The sequence below is a fragment of the Panthera pardus genome, unplaced genomic scaffold (genome assembly GCF_024362965.1).
Source record: "Panthera pardus isolate Hobbes unplaced genomic scaffold, ASM2436296v1 HiC_scaffold_1, whole genome shotgun sequence".
In the NCBI taxonomy this organism is placed as follows: domain Eukaryota; kingdom Metazoa; phylum Chordata; class Mammalia; order Carnivora; family Felidae; genus Panthera; species Panthera pardus.
The window spans coordinates 33,162,099-33,184,013 of NW_026526654.1; the positions used below are offsets into that span (position 1 = coordinate 33,162,099).

Sequence of the window (21,915 nt, forward strand, 5' to 3'; positions counted from 1 at the left end):
AGGTCCCAACAGGAAACAGATTCTACTCAGACTTTTCATGAGTCTTTAGTAAAGAAAATGTTTACAGGAGTAAGAGGAGGGTTATGGGAAATAACAAAGGGTGTTGAGGTAGATACTAATATGTTATTACTGACCTTACATCAGAAAAAAACACAGGAGAAAATAATGCCGCTGAAGCCCAGTGAAAGAGACAGAGCCAGAGAAAAAGGGCTACCCAAGGAATGCTATAGAGGTAAGTGGATATAGCCACAACCAGAGAGTATTGCCTATAGCAAGGAGGATGGATAAGAGCTGTCCCCTCCTTCTTTCCTCTGATCCCTCTGGTGGTCCACTATTACCCAAATAACCAGAAGTCAGCCCTCGGGAACATCAGGAAGGCAGTCTGCAGAGATCGGCCTCCTGGGCCTTTCTTTACAAAGAAAGGTAAAGAATATGGAAAGATGCAAAAGGAAAAGGCACAGTTGTGCCTTTGCTATTTAGCTTTTTACTTTCTTCCTTTGCTCAAATTAAGAAAACCATATTCAATAGAGGGTATACACAGTTCTAACAAGTTATTAAATCACCATGGGATGATGCCAGTTAAAATCATAAAGCCACCAGTAAAATATAAAATATAACATTTGCTAGTTCCAGAACTCTTCATGCCAGGCAAGAGAGAATTTGGGGGGAGAGATAGAGGAAGTAGAGAAATAATAATCAGTGTAAATTATGCAATATAATGTACTCATAGATCCTAAGATGTAAGGGATGCACATCAGATGGAACATAACAACACAGATATAAAGAAACTGTAGAATACTTATTTCACATAATTGTACTTACACCCTTCCTTCCTCCTCCCCTCCCCCCTTCCTTTTTTCTTTTCTTCTCTTCTCTTTTTTTTCTCTTCTTCTCTCCTCTTTTCTTTTCTTTTCTCTGCTCTTCTCTTCTCTTCTTTTCTTTTCTTTCTTTGAAATTTGGTTTTATCTACACTATCCAGAGGATAACTATAGTGACTGAGAAGGTTGCATATAATAAAATCATTTCAACACATTGTTTCCCTTAACCCTTCAGACTCATTTGTTGTGGTATATAATTCCTCAACCTTATTAACCAAAGGTCAGTATTGCATTGAGATTTTAAATAATTAATGAATCCAACTGTTTGATCCAATAACTCATGTTAATACATTGTATTCTAAATGCATAATTTAATAGATTCAAAATTATACAGCTTTACATTGTCCATCTTTGTATAATCCTTTTAGAATCCTGTTCCACTATTGCTCTCCAAAGTCAGCTGATACAAGTTAGAAGGATCTAGCAAATCTTTTTATATAGATGTTATCTCCTTTGGGTGCCAAACTTAAAACTATTTCCCTGGATCAAGATGGGGCTTAACTCTTTTTAAAAATGCCTGGACACAGTGATGGGTAGGGAAAGTGTTTTTTCTAATGGTTAATTCTAATAGTTTTATGCTTTACTAACAATAAAGCATAATAATGATTATATGAAAGAGTTGTAGAAGAAATAGTACACTTGGCCCCTGAAGCAGCATTGTATTAAAATTCTACCACTAGTATATTAATTGTTATGTATAAGTAACTGGATTCTTTGTGTGGGGACCATTTACAGTGAAATGAGGGTTAAAAAATAATATCAATGATATAATAATTTTTAAAAAGTCATAATTCAGCAAAAAGTAAAAGCAGCCCCTTTACATAGTTTTCTTTTTAAAACAGAATCTAGGTCAAAGCTTGTGTGTTAAAATTTTTTGAGGGGTGTGTTCCCAGAGAAATTCAAGTAAGAGAAAATGGGAAATTCGGTAGCAAACTTGGCCATAGATTTCCAACAAACAAAGCTGATTGCTTGACCATGCTGGATATCTCTTAAAAGATCATTGGAAACAAATGCATTTGGAATAGCCCATATAGGAGAGAATGCGTAACAATGTATCTGCTGGAAACTTCTAATTCCATCTCATTTGCTAAAATCCACCCCCCTACTTTCAGGTATGCTGGCATAATACTCCCAGGACTTTGTCACTATAACATCAGAGGACGTGGATACTGAAATTAGTTGCCAAAATAATATTTTACTGTTTGTTTGTTTCTTTTAATACTTGAGTACACAAACAAAAAGAAATTCCCGAGTGAATTCTTTTTTCTTGGTTTGAATTTTTTTAAGTTTATTTATTTATTTAGAGAGAGCACCAGCAAGGGAGGGGCAGAGAGAGAGAGTGAGAGAGAAAGAAACCCAAGCAGGCACTGCACTGCCAGTGCAGAGCCCAACGCAGGGCTCCAGCTCACCAACCCGTGAGATCATGACCTGAGCCAAAATCCAGAGTCTGGCGCTTAACCAACTGAGGCATCCACAAGCCCACTGAGTGAATTATCTTGATTGTGGACATAATTATCCCAGGACCCCAAGATGCAAAAGCAACCTTTATCTTTTTGATAATCTGACTTAATTATATCAGCCAGCAGAATAAACCCAAAGTGACCAAATAGTAGTTTAAGCCTCCAGTTCAGTGGAATTCTTATTGTGTTCATCGGTGGGGGCACTGACCTGCAAATTGAGGTCTCCGACTCAGAAGAGCCTAAATTTGTGGGGACAGAGTGTAAACGTCATATAGGTGGCTCATACAAGTGATAGTAAAAGGAGTTACTTCTACCTTCCTCCATTGCTTTTAGATAATATATTCTTGCTACTGACAAAGTGTCATGTGATTACCATCAGATTCATATGCCACATCCTACAAGACACCATTCAAATCCCAAAGTAAAAATCTCTCTATCTGAATCCTTAGTTGAGTCTTCAATGAGATATTATAGCATTCTATCAGGCCACCTGCTTCTTGGTTCTGGGGAACATAGTAAGACCAGTGAATTCCATTGTCAAGAGCCTGTTGTCTCACTGACGTTGAAATATAATCAGTGCATTAACCTGAGTGCATCTGTGGCATAAGGTGTTCCAAGGATTCTGTAACACCTTGATAACCATACAGATGGAAACATTTCAGATAAGAAAGAAAAATTCTCTCTAGAATATGCATTGATTTCTATAAGAATATATTGTTTTTACTTCCAAGGTGGAATTGGTTGATTTAATCAACCTAACATCATTTAGTTGAATAGACAGTGCACAAAAAAAAAAAAAAAAAAAAAAAAAACACGTCATGCTCAATTGAGTATTTTGTGTTTGTAATGCTGGTAGGGTTGACAGCTTTAGCACTTAAAAACGTAAAATACACTGTTATATTTGAATTTCACACATACAACACATTTTTTTTTTGTATGAGTATATTCCACATATACTAAAACAAACAAACAAAAAGCCAATTGTTTATTTAGAATTCACATTTAAATTGACATTGTATATATTATCTGGCCATTTTAACTACTATCTACTTGGATATTCTAAAGTGCAAGTAAAAAGATCAGCATTGATGACAAAGTACTGGGGTTTGAAGTCCATTAATAGTCTCTATCACTGTCAAAATCACAACTTTAGTATAAATACTGGAGTTGCATATAGTAGAGGCAAGTTGTCATCCATGGGGCAAGTCACGCTGTTTGAGATCGCTGACATAATTTGTGGGGCCCAGTGCAAAATGAAAACTTAGGACCCCCTCTGAAAAATCCCTCTGCATTTGAAAGTGATGGCAGTGTATTAAACTAAATGTGGAGCCTTCTGAATGTGAAGACATGTGTGACTATATGGATTACACATCCATGAAGCCACCCCTGTTCCTATCCATATGGGTTGTGAGATATTCTTTGGGGATAAATGTTCTCTGTTGGGAATTAATGTGGGACAAAATGATATGTACACTTTACATATGAGAATGGTCTTATAAGTCCATTCATTTAACTCTTCCCCCAGACTTCTTTGATCATATCTCCCAGTATTTTTCTCTACTGTCTCCTAATCAAACTGGCCAACAGTGCCTGAGAGTCAGAATGTACCAGTATTTCAAGCTGTCTTTCCCCCATGTTAATTTGATGTGACTAAGTTCATCCTAGCTCTGTCCAGTGGAAGGATTTCTCTTTTCCACTGTTTTTGAGTGATACTCAGGAAAGGGGATGTAAAATGGTAGAAGTTCTTTCTGGCTAGTGCCAACATATTGCACTAACCCATCTCTTAACCAACCAAGGCCTTTTTTAACTCTGTCAGTTGGTCATAGGAAATTCTCATTGAGGCCAGAGATAGGAGTTGAAGAAGAGGAACAGAAGAAAGTGACATGAGAGTCCAAGCCACCTATTTTACTGTGACTTCAGAATTTTTTGAGCCTGATCTCTAAAGCACACTTCCATCATATAATGAATTGCAACTACGTCTGCACAACTTTATGAATTAATGTATGTACAACTTGGGTTTCAGTCATTTATTGTCATTACTAAAAACTAGTAGCATATCAGGAGGTTTATCAAAGAGAAAAAAATTCTTGGCTACAAAAGGTATTACTTTTCTCTAGAATACTAGGAGTTTATGCTGTGACTCTCCAGTTAGGTTTTTCCAATGACTCTATACAGCATCCTTACCCACTATGCATACCTTAAGTACCATCAAATACACTGGGCCATATGGATCAAGTGAGGTATGCTTTCCTTACAGCCTGAATTTGCTGCAGAGCATTTGAATCCCACTCACAACTACCTTCAGAGTTGCCCAAACAATTAGTTCTAGTTATAGTCCCAAATGTGGTAGGTACTATCTCCAAAATCCAAAATTCTTCATGAAGCATTGTTTCTCTTTGGAGCTGAGAGGTGCAAAACCTTGTTCTTTATCATAAAGAGCATATCCTAGCACCTCACAGACCACTGGAATCTTAAAGATTTTGTCATTGTGAAGGGCCATGTAAGTTCTGCTGAGTTACCTGCCACCCTTCGACACACATTTATCTACATACTGTATGATATTTGACACTCCCCACTCACTGGATCCAATTAAAGTGACATGATCAATATATTGGACTAATGAAAAATCTGGAGGACAGTTAAGTTGATCTAAGTCCCTGTAGACTAAGCTGTAATAGAGAATAAAGGAATTAACAGCTTTGAGGTGAGACAATGAATGTGAATTGCTACTCATTCCAGGGAACCATTCATTGCCTTTGATTCTCCCTACTGATGAATATTAGGAGGCAATTCACTAATTCACTGCTCACTTACCAAGTGAATTCAAGTTAGTTAACATACTGTGTAGTTTTGGCTTCAGGAGTAGAACCCAGTGATTCCTTTTTTACATATGACACCCGGTGCTCATCACAAGTGCCTCCTTAATGCCCATCACCCATTTAACCCACCCTGCCCCACCAGCAATCCTCAGTTTGTTCTCTGTATTTAAGAGTCTCTTATGGTCTATTTTTATCTTATTTTTCCTTCCCTTCCCCTATGTTCATCTGTTAAGTTTCTCAAACTTCACCTATGAGTGAAATCATATGATATCCGTCTTTCTCTGACTTATTTTGCTTAGCATGATACTCTCTAGTGTCATCCGCATTGTGGCAAATGGCAAGATTTCATTTTTTTTCATTGCCAAGTAGTACTCCATTGTCTATATATACACCACATCTTCTCTATCCATTCATCCATCAGATATTTGGGCTCTTTCCATACTTTGGCTATTATTGATAGTGCTGGTATAAATACTGGGATGCGTGTGCCCTTTTGAATCAGCATTTTTTTATCGTTTGGATAAATTCCTAGTAGGGCAGTTTTTGGGTCGTAGGTTAGTTCTCTTTTTAACTTTTTGAGGAACCTTCATACTGTTTCCCAGAGTGGCTGCCCCAGTTTCCTTTCCTACCAACAGTACAAAAAGGTTCCCCTTTCTCTGCATCTTCTACAACATCTGTTGTTTCCTGAGTTGTCAATTTTGGCCATTCTGACAAGTGTGGGGTGGTATCTCATTGTGGTTTTGATTTGTATTTCCCTGATGATGTGTGATTTTTAGTATCTTTCATGTGTCTGTTTGCTATATGGATGTCTTCTTTGAAAAAGTGTCTACTCATGTTTTCTGGTCACATACCTGGCCACGAGTTTAAACAACAGGCTATGGATTTGTGACATTATTTAGATTTTTGAACTACATTAGATTTGAAAAGTGGAGGAAGGACCACTCTTTTCCATTACCATAGCTTCTCACTAGCTCTTGAGCTTTGCATCATACAAATCAAAATATACCATAGTTGGCTGCCTATCTCCCTTCTAGGAAATCAATAATCTATTTAGTTATTATCACAGTGTCCTAAAGATCAATTTATCATGGTAGACACTCAGGTCACACTACCCAGTATATTAATTTTGTCCAGCTTGCCTCTAAAGATCAAGTGTTGCCGCCTGGTCTGCCTTTTCAAAATCCCACCATATATGCTGATTATTAGTTTTTAGACGATATTATCCTCCTACTGAGAATCACACCATGCAGACAACAGCCATCATCAAGATTCTCAGAGATGTTGCTATCTCCCTTAGCAGATTCCTTACTATCTTAAATGAAAAGATTATTTAGACACTCCAAGAGAACATAATCAGGTGGTAGGTTATCTAGTCTTACATAATAAATCTATTATAGCATCCTCATTTCCTCTTACTTTAGACATTTTTGCCAATATTGTGTCTGTTTGTTATTTATTGAAAACATTCATAGAGCCCAGTGCAGATATCACATATAGCTACTGGTAAGGTCCAAGACTAAAGATACAGAATTTTTTTATAGAGTTGGATCCAAGGAAGTATCAGTAGCCTAGAACTATATTTTGTGTCCAAAGATTTTGTGGCAAACCAAACTTTCACTTTATAGTTAGAAAACTATTCAAAGAGATCTAGTAGGCATGTTGGACATGGAAATGTGTTTAAGTTTTAGGAATACTAAGCAAGTGGGGTTGTGCTGACGTGGTTCCAGGAAACAATTCCAGCTATGGCACAGTCAGCTGTCTGTATGAGTAGAAGAAAAGAAAAAGTTGGCAAAGTAAGTTTCCTTGGAATGGAACTGACTAAATTCTCATGTCAAAGACATAACCAAGTGGACATAGGTTGAAGGCAATTTTCCAAGCTATGCAAATGCACAGAGTGCTAATCAGGAAAGCACACCAAAAGCCATGCCACACAGTGATACAAAGTAAGAAGGAGCATCAAGAATATCCAATTGACAATAGCTTATAAATTTTATCTAGAACAAAAATAACAATATCTTTGAACTTTACATATTGCAGATAATGAAAAATCTAAAGGCCACCTATTTCAGGAATTGAATTGGCAGCTATTGGGCAAAACTAACATATTTTGGCGGGTCTAAGAAAGTCAGAAACTAACAAAATCCTTCCTGCTCCTTAATTCTGCTTTTACATGTGTTTCCCTGAAACAGAACTACCCAAAAATGTGAAATCATTTCTTGCCAAAATTATAAGAAACATAACTTTTTTTCTAATAATCCTTTGATATTTAGTTGATATAAGGATACATGATATGCTAAAATTTAGAAAGAAAAAGTACTTCTAAATAAATTTAAGCTCTACTATTTTGAGGATCTGATGAAGAAAAGAATATCTATATTATCTATCTATCTAAAATTAACTTAATTCTCTCTTTTTAATAAATGGTTAACTAAATGTATGCCATCCTAATAAATCTGACCTTAGTACATAGTTTCAAACTTTTAAGGAAACTAGATACTAAGCTAATATGAGTATATTATAAAATTATCACCAAATTTTAAAAAATGCCAACAAATAATATTTGGAATTTGAACTTAGAGTGTATCATTTTTATTCTGAGATATTTAAAATGTTTACTACTGGGGCATCTGGGTGGCTCATTTGGTTAAGCATCAGACTTTGGCTCAGGTCATGATCTCATGGTTTGTGGGTTTGAGCACCGCTTCGGGCTCTGTGCTGACAGCCCAGAGCCTAGAGCCTGCTTTGGATTCTGTGTCTTCCTGTCTCTCTGCTCTTCCCCCACTCACATTCTGTCTCTGTCTCTCTCAAAAATAAACATTAATAAAATAAAATAAAATGTTTATTACTGAAGTAAAATAGCTTTCAAAATATAGTTTGCATTTTCAGTCAAAAAAGTAAACCTGAAGAAGTCTGGAATTTTATAGTATAATTTAGAAAGTATGTATATTTGAGTAAAACACAGTTCAAGATGACTATTTTGACTTGGTCTTCATGTAGGCAGCATAAGTGATTGCTTTTTTAGTGTTAGTGAACATGTTATGGAAGGCTAGAATGCCTCTGAATAATTTATCTTCCTACTTTTTCCATTGTCAATATTACTATCATTAAAAACTACCAGTCCAACTATGTCATTCTGAACAGAATTATAAAGCAGAATGTGTCAGGTAAGTATCACATATACAGCTAAGGGACTGACAGGCTTTAAAAGATGAGCAGAGAGGCAAAGATGGGTACTTAGGAAAAACATTTATATGTTTCACCTCTCTATTGCACTATGCTTCATATATTTTGGATAGTTTGACCTATTTTCTTACTGAATTCTTCAGCTATGTTTAATTTTTTACTGAAATCATCCACAGAATTTTCCATTCCAAAGATGATACTTTAATTCTTATTAATTCTGGGATCTTTTTCAAGTCTGGTTTTCTTAGTGTCTGATCTTCTGCTAATTTTAAATGTCTGTAAATATATTTTATCACTTTATATACACACACTTAAAGGTCTTACCCAAAAGGTCAATTATTTGAAGCCCTTCAGAATTTGTTCCTGCTTCCAGTTGTGTATTCTGTCTTTTGTCCATTGTATGTCCTTGAAAGCTAGGCTGCACAGTAATTACTCATGGAATTGGGATTATGTTTCAGGCAGAACTTACTGGAACATGCCATAGGTGATATGAGAGGTTCAGAGAGGAAGATGGCCAGGAATAATCCCCATGATTCTAACTTGATTAATTTTATAGGTGGTAGTGCCATTTATTAATTTATTATGAAAAAGAAGAAGTGGGGATCAGGGCAGCTATAAAGAAAAAGTTATTTCATTTTTTAAAATAAATTATGATAAATAAGCAACTTTGCATACAAGTCTGAAATCATGGTAATTTTTGTCTGGAAGGTAGTTGTTTCGCTACTGAATACATTACTTTCCAATTCTTACAATGAACCTCAACTAATTGGAGTAATTCTTGTATGTTGTGTTCCTTGCAAATTAAAATAAACTAATAAATGTGCCAAAGTTAGAACCTGAATTTAATCATGGATATAAAAGACAGTCCTGCCTCCCCATTTTTTTGTACATGTGTTTTCCACAGGAAAGTAACAGTTATGCATAAATTTTGAAATACGACGGATGTTTTACAGGTAGGTAAAACTTGTGCTCAATCTGACAAATATTTTAACAGGCTGAGAATAAGCTTTATAGATCAAAATTATGATGACTTATATGAGCAAAAATATATGAAAAATATTTAAAAGTAAAATCCAAAAGGTTTATCAACTAATGGATGTTGAGTGATGAAGCAGTGTTGTGTCTTCCTAACAATTAAGGAAGCTCACTCTACTCAAACCAGCTAGAGTGTATTATGTTCTCTGCCATGGAACTCTAAAGGGCACTCTACTCAAATGAGGAATCCATGTGAACTAAAATTATGAAGTTCAGGAAAGTGGTTTTAGCATACAATCTGTTCTGTCATGAAGTTATATACATGAAGTATTTGAAACTAGAGGAACTATGCAAAGGATATGGGACCTGAGAATAATACCATCTCTATTAGTCAGGGTTCTGTGGAGAAACAGAACCAATAGGATAGATATAGATATATGAGGAGATTTTTAATGCAGTTGACTCTTGTAATTATGGAGGCTAAGAAGTTCCACTACCTGCCATTTGTAAGCTAGAGAACAAAAAGAGCTGGTAGTATAATTTAGTCCACGCCCAAAACCTGATAATTTTGTGGAGTTGGGGGGCGGGACTAATGTAAATCCAAAATACAAAGGAATCCAAAGGCATGAGAGCCAGAAGTTCTGATGTCAGAGGCCTGGTAAGGATGGATATCCCAGCTCAAGAGAAAAAGAAAACTTGCCCTTCTTCCACCTTTTTGTTCCATTCCCGTCTTCAGTGGATGGGTGATGTCCTCAACTCAACTTCCACTTTGATAAAGATGGATCTCTTTAGTCTACTGATTCAAATACTAATCTCTCTCACAGACATACCCAGAAATAATGTTTTGCCAGCTCTTTGTCCCTTAGCCCAATCAATTGCCACTGAAAAGTAGCCATCTTATCATCTAAGTGCAAAAAGTATATAAGAATAGGTATAAGAAATAAAACAAGAGTACATTTTTGTAAGCCAGAGGAGAATAGGGTATTACAAAAGCTCATGGAAGCTATAATAACTTGATTACAGAGGAGACCAGTGGTTGAAGCCTGAAGATATCAATCATGATCATCATGTGTGTGTGAGGGCCTTGTTTTTAGGCAGGACAGTGAGTAGCAGTGCCACTTAAAGCACAGGGAGATTTAAGAAAACTGTTTGATATTCCTCCCAACCTTAAATGTTTGATTTTATTTTTTTGCCAGCATATACTTGGAAAGGCCTTCAGGTAAGAGGCAGATTCAAGAGTCAATATCAACAAGGAGATAAAGTGTGGTGCATCCCAGGGAAGAACCATGGAGAGAAAAAGAAAGAAGATGGATTCACAGTTCTATTAATACAGATTTAACCTTTTAAAAATTTTACTAGTTCTAACCTGCACAATGTAAAATGAGTTCCACACAAATCTTCTTTTAAATACTTTGAGATTCCATTACCATATTGGTTATTTATAAAATAAGAATTATAAAGGACTATGACTCTTACGTTTATAGGTTCAAGTGCAAACCATTATACTTAATAAATTTTGTGCATGAATGAATCCTCATTTGAATATCTTTGGTTCAGGGTTGTTCAGAGTACATAACTCAGAGAATATGACGTGATTTCCAAGTTTCGGTTTGCTTGTCAAAGCACTCAACCATATAGAAGAGTGGTTAATGATTTCTTGCCTAAATGTGCAATAAAATTACTAGAGATGTGAAACTCAACAACAACAAATCAAAACATTTCCTGACAGCAAAATAAATGACTAACATACTTGAAGATGAAGACATACTTATTCAATTTGCTCTAGATTTAGCTGTGTTGCATTCAGCAGGAAGCTGTCCCAGAGCAATGAAGCTGCAGTGTACACAGATGGGTCTGCTTCTTCTGGGAACAGACATCTGTATCCATCTACGGCAGCAGATCAGCAATTTCTTCTAATCACTTTCTTGAAAATTTCTGAGTTACTTACTTTCCACCTAGAAAAGAGATATGCATTCATATTTACCTTAAATGCTTGGCATTATATTAATTGGATTGCTTTGAATCATTACTATTATTTTATTGATATGATAATATTACTTTAATATTTTTAAGTTCATTTTATCCACATTTTAATCCTGCAAGGTAGTTAGGAAGTTTTATTATATACACTGATATTTTAGGAAATGACCCAGGAAGATTAAATCATTTAGTCAGTGCTATTCAACTTATAAATTGTAAACCAAAAATTAAAAACCTAATCATTTGGTTACAAAATTATGATACAGTATTTTACTATGGATATTACTTGAGGAAAATCAGTAACTCTGCACTAAAATATGACCAAAATTAGGTTAATATTGATTAAAATAAATCCACTAAAACATTTTGGTTTAATGAAAAAAATGGTCCAATATTTTGGCCTCACCAATACCACAGTGATTTACAAATTTTCTTTCCTTTTTTGACTTTGTAGAATTGAACATGTAAGAAAAATTACAGCAGTAAGGATACAGAAGAGAGGGAGAAATCACAACTTATCTTTACTTTGTCCATAAGATAGACTTTCATTAACCAGCTAAAATTACCCTAAAAATGTGATTATGACCTATTTAAATAAACAGAAGAGTTGGGCTACATGGTAAAAAATGAAGAGAATAAAGAATAATTTGCCATTGTGCAATCTTGGAGTTTCAAGAATATGTAATGGAAAGGCAATTTGATTCTAATTGTTACTTAGGATGAGGTGAGGAAGGAAATAATTAATTATACCTTTGGGTAACTTTTATTCTTTTAAAATATCCAATTTACGATAAAGACATGATATACTTGCTTTAAATGTCTACATGATTTTGTATATTGTAACATTCATGACTATAATATCTTTCCCTTATTCTATAATTTTGAAGCTCCCAGACCTTTATTCTAATCTCAGTTCATATTTTGAGAACACTTTCCCAATTTATTTTGCACCGCCAATGTAATACTTTCTCCTTCTTGATGTATTTTTAGTGTTCCGTATCTATCTCCTAAATGACATTGTGGTTGAATGCCTATTACCATTATTATTATTATTGTCATATACTTTCTACTCCCATTGTGTATCAGCAATGCAATTCTAAGTTCCAGGTAATTTTGGCTCCCTATCTTTCTTGCTTTTGCCAGTTCTGCAGTGAGTAAAACTGTATCACTTTGGGCAAGAAAAGAGAGAAAGAATACATGTTTTACTTCATTATTGAATCATTATTTCAGTTAACCCTAAAGCTCATCTTACCTCTGTATTTTCTCTTTTGCCATTAATAGGTTTCCAGTTATATTCAGATCAAAGCATCACAAAAAATAAACACTTACAATGTTCCAGAGACTATTCTTAGAAATTACATGACAGTGTTATTTCATTAATTCACAATGTCTCTATGAATGAGTAATAGTTATTCCCATTACTGCAATGAGGAACTGAGGCCTAGCAAGTTTATACCCTTGCCCAAAGACATACAACTATTTTTTATAATTCTTTTTTTTTAATGTTTATTTCTTTTTGACAGAGAGAGAGAGAGACAGAGCATGAGTGGGGGAGGGGCAGAGAGAGAGAGTGGGAGACACAGAATCCGAAGCAGCCTCCAGGCTCTGAGCTGTCAGCACAGAGCCCAACGTGGGGCTCAAACTCACAGACCACGAGATCATGACCTGAGCCGAAGTTGGATGCTCAACCTATTGAGCCACCCAGGCACCCCAAAAACATACAACTATTACGTGGCAGTAAGGATTCCAATTCAGGCAGTTTGGTGAAATATTCAAACGTCTTAAACAATATGACATATTGCTTCCATTAGCTCCCATTTTACCGTGTATTTGTGTCTATGCCTCACTTTCGTTCTTACAGTGCAGGGGATTTTTTTATTAGTGTTTATTGGTCTACACAACTCCACCATTCAGCATTGTGCTTGGAAACATAATCAATCAAAAATATAGTTATGGGTAAAGTGGGACCTGTTCTTTCTGCAAGTAAAAAATTACAAAGCAATGATTACTAGTAGAATACTTCAGTAAAAAAGAAAACTATTACCTGGAGAAACCAAAGATTTTTTGTTTGTTTCTATCCGGCCCCTTCTCCCATGGACTCTGGCCTAAACATTCTCTAGCAGTTCATAGTCATAGTTTAAAAAATCTTAGTTTACAGAAAATAACATGTGAATAGCCTGTTGATCAACTAACTACTCACCCCAGCCAAAACATTTACTAATATATTCTTCAATTAAAAAAAGCTTTAGTATGTGATAACTATGTGTTGGATGTCACATTATGAAGTCTAAATAAAATTCCCTTTAGTACTTCCTTTTACTATTCTATAGATGGTCACTTGGGAAACCTTGTTAAAGATTGGCCTGAAGCAATATTCAGATAGTGCTCCTTTATAGAGCTCAGTGTCTCACAAAAATCAGTTATAGCCATGGGATTTTGAATTATTCCTCTATAAATAAGATCAGAAACAATAGTTTTAAAAGTTTTGGCTGGTTCAATGGATTTGATTTTTTAGCCTTGGAGAGAATAAAGAGAAGGGAGTATAAACATTTGTGAAAAAAGAGAAACCAGTTGAATATTCAAATACAGGTTTTGCTATAAATGCAATGAATTCTAGTTCTAAAATTTAGTTGCTGATTTTGTTGATGATTCATCTTTTTGCTGAAGGCTTAAAACTATTTTTACTGACTGTGAGAGCACTATGAATTGAAGGCTTAAACTGTTATTAGCATAAATGTTTTCTTTTCCCCACTGAACTCTTATCACAGGAAATGTAATTCTTTTTACCTGAGGCATTACTTAGTAATTAAAGAAAAGTGGTTTCCTAATGCTAATTTCTGTAATAAAAAGGAAATGTATGAACACATTAAATTGGGAATTGTAGTGATAATAAAAGGTACATTTCACATGTCTCACCTAGAATTATGGTTTTCTTGCTTTCTAAAATAGAATACTAAAAAGGGGTAATGGCGTTTTCATTTTATTTTCCATGAACATAAAATTCCATGAAAAGACTAAGTATGCAATTTGGTTGCCTTTATTTTTTAAATTTTTGTGAGTTTCTTTTATTTTTTCTTTAGAACTTTGTAGATTTCCACAGATATATTTCATACATATTTTGTTAGATTTTTGCCTAAGTATTTCATTTTTTTAATTTTTAAAATTGTTTTAAATTTTTAATTTTTTCTTCTTTCCTTTATTTTTATTTTTTATTTTTTTTATTTAACTTATAGCAAGAATTGCAATCAAACTCCACTCATTGGGCCAGAGCCCCTTGTGGTGTTAGCAAAAGACTGGCCCCTCATGTAGCATAGTACTTACACTTGGGAGTTCATAGCCAGCCAGTGGCCCCACTCGAAGCTCTAACAACGTGCAGATTTAATTTTTTTGTGGCAATATGAGTGGTGTTGTGTTTTTAATTTCAATGTCAACTTATTTATTGATAACATATAAGAAATTAATTAACTTTATTCACATAGACTTTGTATCCTGCCATCTTGTTCTTATTGCATATTTGTTCCAGGGTATTTTTGTTGTTTGAGATTGTCTACACAGTTATCATCTGTGGACAAAGACAGTTTTATTTCTTTCTCTAAATCTGTGTAAGTTTTATTCCTTTTCTTGTCTCATGGCATTAACTAGGACATCTAGTATGATATTAAAAAAAAAGAGTAGTGCATGAACACCTTTGAGTTTTTCCTTATATTCAATAGACTAGCTTCCAGTTTCTCAAATTAAATACGTTAGCTATACAATCTTTTTGGTAGACGTTTTTAACAAATTGAGGAAGTGGCAGCTGCCCTGCTGAGTTCTCTATTGTTAGTTTTATTATATATGCACATTGGATTTTGGCAAATGCTTTTCTGCATATATTTATGTGATCATATTATTTTTTTCATAATAATAAAAATAAAATAGCATTAATACTTTCATCAATAATAGCAAAGTTTATTAAATAGTTAATATGTTTTGAAACTGGGTTAATCATCTTCTATGGCCCATTTTACTTAATTATATTATTAAACCAATGTTTCAGATATTATTATCATCCACTTTTTAGAGATGGTGAAATCTAAGTCCATAGATGTTAAGTATCTTGCTCAATAGTCATAAAGCAGGTATGTGGTGCAATTCTTTATGAATTTAGAGATTCTAGTTTTAGAGGTAACCTAATCACTATACAGTTCAAATTTGCATATTTTTGAACACCTCATTCACAAGTATTTTTTTTAATGTTTTATTTACTCTATATTTACTGATATAATAGAAATCAGGGGGCAATTAGGTTATTTGCATTATCAATTTTTTAAAAGGCCATGGCATCTGCAACTCAACAAGCTCAAGTGAGTGAAAGGAGAAGGTGTTTTAGGGGCAGCAAATCTACCTTATCTGATGGCATGTATCAAAGTCACATCACCACCACCACCACTGTCACCATCATCATTGCCGCTACAACCACTACCACTCTGTAAGCCTGAAATCTCCTTGAAAATCAAGCTTAGGAAACAAATAGAAAATATTGCTTTGGGGAGAAAATAAAGTGGTGATTCTCAAATTTCAAATGAGAGTTTAATTTCTGTCTTTATTGCCACTTGATTCTGAGAGACATTTTTGAAATTTATATTTATTCTTTTGGAGTATTAGGAGAAACAAGACTATGGGTGAAATATTTTAGAAGAGAAAGACAAATTCTTTCTTGTCACAGCTCAACATAATTGGAAACTATCAATTTTGGAAAGACAACTTCATTAACACAATTCTATATAGATGGGAAAGTCTACAGAGGTAACAATAATCTATTGTCTCAGTAGTAACACGAACATTGTAATTAACTGTTATTTTCATAATTAAAAATTACATATTAATTTTATTCTTTAATTCATGCTTTCCATACATAGTAAATAGACATAAATAGATAAATAGTATCATTCAGTAATTTGTAATTGGATTGTAGCTCCATTCCCATCCTCCAATGCTATATCCAGTATATCATCTTTCTTGCTATATGGTTTCAGGTTGCTGATCTTGGAATAAATGCTGTTGCTTCAGGCACAGATGGCCATGTGTGACACAGCTCTGCAGAAAACCTTTTCCATACCTGACAAAGGTGTAGAGCTTTGGTGATACTAGTGGAGTGTAACGACATGTACTGAATCTGTGTTATCATGGAGAGTACTGGCAACAAAGGACATGGTGTAGCTATGAGATGAGGAGGTAGATGGAATTATAGAAGAGTACTTGTTCCGTAGATTCCAGAATGACTAAGCTCAGTGATGTTTTGTAGCATACAGGTGGAAACTAAAGGCCTTCTAATTAGTCATTGATATGAAGAGCAGTGATATTTGGGTCACTCTTGGTATTTTTCTACAATTAACTTAACAATTATGATAATTTGGAAAATATTATAAACAGAGACTGAAAATAGAGCAGATAATAGATATTTTTTAAACATTAAGGGTCTCATGTTCCCATGTTCACTGAAAAATAATAGTTATAATAACATCATCAACAACTACAAAATTAAAAGCACCAAGTTTTTCATTAGAGGTTTATTTATAGAAGCATGTGAAGTATTCCAAGACATAGGAGTCACAGATCTGAAAATCTTTACTATTTGATTGGGAATATACAAAAACAAAATACCACAAACGCTTTTATTGTAAAATATTTGTATTGGTGCAAAGTTCTTTGGGTTGCTGAGTTGTCAGCAGATTAGCTGCAGAGACGGTGATTAGGTCAAAACTTTATTAAAAAAGAAAAGTATCATCACTTATTTTGGAAAACTTCCTCTGTCAAACTATTTAGATGAAGTCATGTTTAAAGATAATGCTTCATTTCAAAGAATGTTGGAGCCCGAGGGGTTTTACAGGACACGTTTAAGGCATGTATATTTGTCATCATCACACACTATAATGTGCAACATAGTTTTCCTTTAAGAAGAATTAATGAAAACATATTTTGACATTATGATTGTGGACATCTGTGTTTGTTTACATTCATTTCAGCTTAATGCAGAAAATGTCAAAGAAAGAATGTAGAGTGAAAATTGTGTATCTTTCAGTTTTACTTTCATTGCTTAGTACAAAGGGATAAAAATGCATGGGCTTCTTGTGTGGTAAGAGTTTTGCTAATGGATGCATAAAGCAAACAAAGCTGAAAGGAAATGTTTTATTGCTCCATTCTGGACCATGTGGATTTTTGTTGCTCTTGTTTTTATTGTTTTTGTTGTTGTTGTTGTTATTGTTTAAAGACTACTTAATCTGCAATGTCTGGAACTTTACAAAAATTTGGATTTGTACCAATACAAAACTTTTCTCTTAAAACATTATAATGTTACTTATTCTCTTGCCAAGCAAAAGAAGTTACATATGTTTGGATATCTCTGGAAAAGCCAGAAAACTGAAAATGAGGGGGAAACTTATTTTGCTCAAAGTACTTTAATATTTTGTCCCTTTATAATAATAACAAAAGAATTTAAATACATATATATTGATGATAAGCATAACCACACATTATCTAATTCTATTCATATTAAAAGCTAATGCTGTTTTAACTTATAGTATTGGAGTATGTCCTTTTATCGTTAGTATAGATGGATCTCAGGATTCACACTATATTTTAATCAGATACAATAGTCAAATAATTATTTTTTTATTTTCAAATATATGCTTCTGAAATCAGATTGCCTTTTTATTTTTTTATTTTTTTTTAACCTTTATTTATTTTTGAGACAGAGAGAGACAGAGCATGAATGGGGGAGGGTCAGAGAGAGGGAGATACAGAATCTGAAACAGGCTCCAGGCTCCGAGCTGTCAGCACAGAGCCTGACACGGGGCTCGAACTCACAGATCGCGAGATCATGACCTGACCCGAAGTCAGAAGCTTAACCGACTGAGCCACCCAGGCGCCCCTCAGATTGCCTTTTTAATTGACACTTTTTTTCTAGAAAATCCAAAACCAAAATATAGAACATAACATGTAGTTTACATTATTTATACATTAGTCTGTAAGGTGCAACCAAACCGTTTTTCAGGGGCACTTCGTTGTCTCAGTCAGCTGAGCATCCAACTTCAGCTCAGTTCATGGTCTCATGGTTTGTGAGTTCAAGCCCCGCATTGGGGGGTCTGTGCTGACAGCTCAGAGCCTGGAGCCTGCTTCAAATTCTGTCTCCCTCTCTTTCTGGTCCCACTTCCCCACTTAAACTCTGTCTCTCTCAAAAATAAATAAACATTAAAAAATAAAAAAAACCCTGTTTTTCAAATGTGTATTATTAATTTGCAAATCTTTCTTTGTCATAGATTTTGATGGTGTAAAATTTCATAGATTTAAAGAATGATTAATGCAAAAATGCAGAGAAGGTAATTTTTGAACTCCTATATTGATATTTTATTAAGTCTTCAAGATGGCTATGTTAACATTTGATGAAATAATTGGATTTAATATAAACACTTTCTCTATTTTAGAAATAATTGATTGATGTTCTCCTGTGCAAAATAAGATATAAGCTCTCTTACACCACACCCACGCATGTATTTTCCCTCTATTTAACCTACCATTACTGTTTGCCACAGAAATAAATCAATGCTTGATGTTTATATTTCTGTGTCTATCTATAAACATATGGTTAACAGCTGAGAAATGTTGATTAGTGCTAAGAGCAAACAGCAGCATCAGCCTCACCGGGCAGGTTTTCAGTCGGGGTAGCTCCCTAAAATTTGAATCAGAGTCTATACTTTATCAAGATTTTCCTGGTGCACTTTTGAAGATTTTGACTCAGTAAATCTTTCCTGAGACTTGAGATACTGGATATCTAAAAATATCTCAAATGATGCCAGTGCCACTGGCCCTGCAACCACCCTTTGTAGCAAGAATGTCAGGAACCATGGTTACATTTCTTTCATTTGTTGTATTACAAAAGAAATAACATTTGTATTTCCTACAGTTACCTTTATCTCTTTTTTCTTTTTTTTAATAAATAGCCATCATTTATTTAGCCTTTTGTCTTCTGACAGAACTCAGCATTTACTATATAGTCAAACACACCGTATACTGGATTTTTTGTTCTTCACTCTAGGGAAAGGACACCTGCAGTTTCACAACCATGCTCCTGCTCTGATTTATAATAACTGATCTCGACTTTAGAGGCTGTAGTCCTGGGTCACTCTTTATTAACAGGAGGGCCTCAACTATAGATTTGTGGGACCCAGGGTGAGATAAATGTACAGAGCCCTCTGTGTTTTAATACCTTTTTGAGGAGTTTTACATTCACAGCAAAACTGATCAGAAAGTACAGAGATTTCCCAGATAACTACTGCTCCCATTATACAGCATCTCCTCTAGAATGGTACATCCCCCACCAGAATAGTAGATTTGTTACAATTAATAAGCCTATGCTGATGCATTATTATCACCTACAGTCCATAATTTACAATAGGAATTATTCTGGGTGTTGTATATTCTATGGGTTTGGACTTATGTAAAACGGCATATATCTATCACGATAGTAACATAAAGAGCTGTTTCATTGCCTTAAGAATCCTCTGTGTTCCATGAATTCATCCATTTCCCCATACTCCAATCTCCGGAAACCAATGATCTTTTTACTCTCTCCATAATTTTGCCTTTTCCAGAATGTCATATAGTTGGAATCTTACAAAAGTTCAAAAGTAAAATTATTCTGGTTCTAATAGAGAAATATCCTTCTTTCATTATAATAAGATTATATGAATATTATTTTTCTATGCTTATTATAATGCTCAAATATCAGTAAGTGTTATTAATAGAACAATCTGAAATGATCTTTCCAACCATTTTACTATATTTTTTAAAGTTTTTTTTTAGGTTCATTTACTTGAGAGAGAGAGAGAGAGACAGCATGAGTGTGCACACGAGAGAGTAGTAGGGGTAGAGAGAGAAAGGGAGAGAGAGAATGCCAAGCAGGCTGTGTGCTGTCATAGCCCAACACGGGCTCGATGTAACGAACCATGAAATCATGACCTGAGCCAAAATCAAGAGTTGGATGCTTAACTGACTGAGCCACCCAGGCGCCCTGTCAACCACTTTACTATATTAACTCCACAGGATCAGTAGGGAAATATTTAAAATTCTTGCCTAATCAAGACAGACACTGACCCTAAACAAGCTGTAAGTAGATCGAGTACATATGAGCTGAACATCAACGAAGGGTCCTACATTTACAAAATGAGGCAGCATAGTGGATTAGGAGTAAATTAATAGAGAAAGACCAAGAGTCATCTTGGAACATTGAAATACGTTAATTAGTAAAAAGTCAAGGGGACTGAAATAAAAGACTCAGATGTACAATTCTTGGAAACCCATATATTATAAGTTTACATGAGCGTAGTCCATAATTCTTCCAGACCCCATACCCTAACCATGAGAATAATTTTATGCACCAGTGGCACTCAAATTAATTTTCTGATAAATGAAATAATTGTTAATACATTTTTAAATAAAAATAAAACAATCACATACAACTAAATTTATAATAAAATAAATATTATATTTCCTTTTCGATTTTTGTCCTTTTGGGAAAAAGTTTACATCTATATTACATAAACAAAAAAATGCATTATTTTGCTCATTTTAGTTCTTTAAGCACTTTTTTACATAAAATGAATGGCAAGTTTCCAAATGGCTAAAATTTCCTATTTAATTCTGCTATGACCAAATGAATTAAACAAAAAGTGCCATCAGAGTCTATTAAACATGATAATATATTATTGTCTTTTGGCTCTACTTTATTTCTCAGTGTATATTTCTATCTGCTTCATAGTTAAAGCAGATGTAAATGATATAATGGCACATAAAATTATCATATCAAATATATTCCTATTATTATTTAATGCAAGTGATTCCTCAGTTTAATCTTTTTAAGGTTTTGTGTAAGAAAGAAATGTGTTTAACTGTTTAAATAAAGGAATGTTTGTTGATACAATGTAGTTTTTCTAGAGAAGTAAGAGCAGTTGCTTTGTTGTTTAGTAGCTATTCCAAGGCTTGGCATGAATAAACATATTTGAGATTTAACGTTTATTCTTGCAATGGCTTTTATTAACTGAAATAGTAAGAGTAACTTAAAAAAATATGTGCTGAGGTTCTGTGTATCATAGGACTTCTGTGTATTCATCTTACCTTAATTCTTGGCTAATGGAAATGAATATAGTTCCATCTCATAGCAGCAGTCTTAAAACCACTAATTCTTCTGCTAGAGATCATTCTATAGCTCCCCCTCTACATATCACACTGGATGGATAACTGGATGGATAATTTCTGACAAAATCACATCATCACTGATAACTGCAATTAATGACATAGTTATGAAATGTTGGCCAGCCAGATTTTAATGACACATAGTAAGTGAAATTTTTGAAATTTTGATGTGTAGAAAAATAATTTAGAAATAAATATTTGGTCATAGGCACACAAAGAAATATTCTATACTAAATTTCAGTCTGTTTAGCAACCATGTCAAATATATTACAGTGATAGGTCGTATGGCTGATAGTGGAAAGAATCCAATTTAATTTTGAAATATGTTCACAGAAAATGTGTAGATTCACCACACTAATTTCCAAACCGTAAGTGGAAAATATATAATCA

At 34.3% G+C, this 21,915-nt stretch overlaps 1 non-coding gene across 1 annotated transcript; it reads right to left on the reverse strand.

The window, feature by feature from the left end:
• Positions 1-14,520: 14,520 nt before the first annotated feature.
• LOC128776607 (small nucleolar RNA SNORA62/SNORA6 family) lies at positions 14,521-14,672 on the reverse strand. The gene has a single exon (XR_008421773.1). It is a non-coding gene; the product is annotated as a small nucleolar RNA SNORA62/SNORA6 family (small nucleolar RNA).
• Between the last annotated feature and the right edge of the window lie 7,243 nt (positions 14,673-21,915).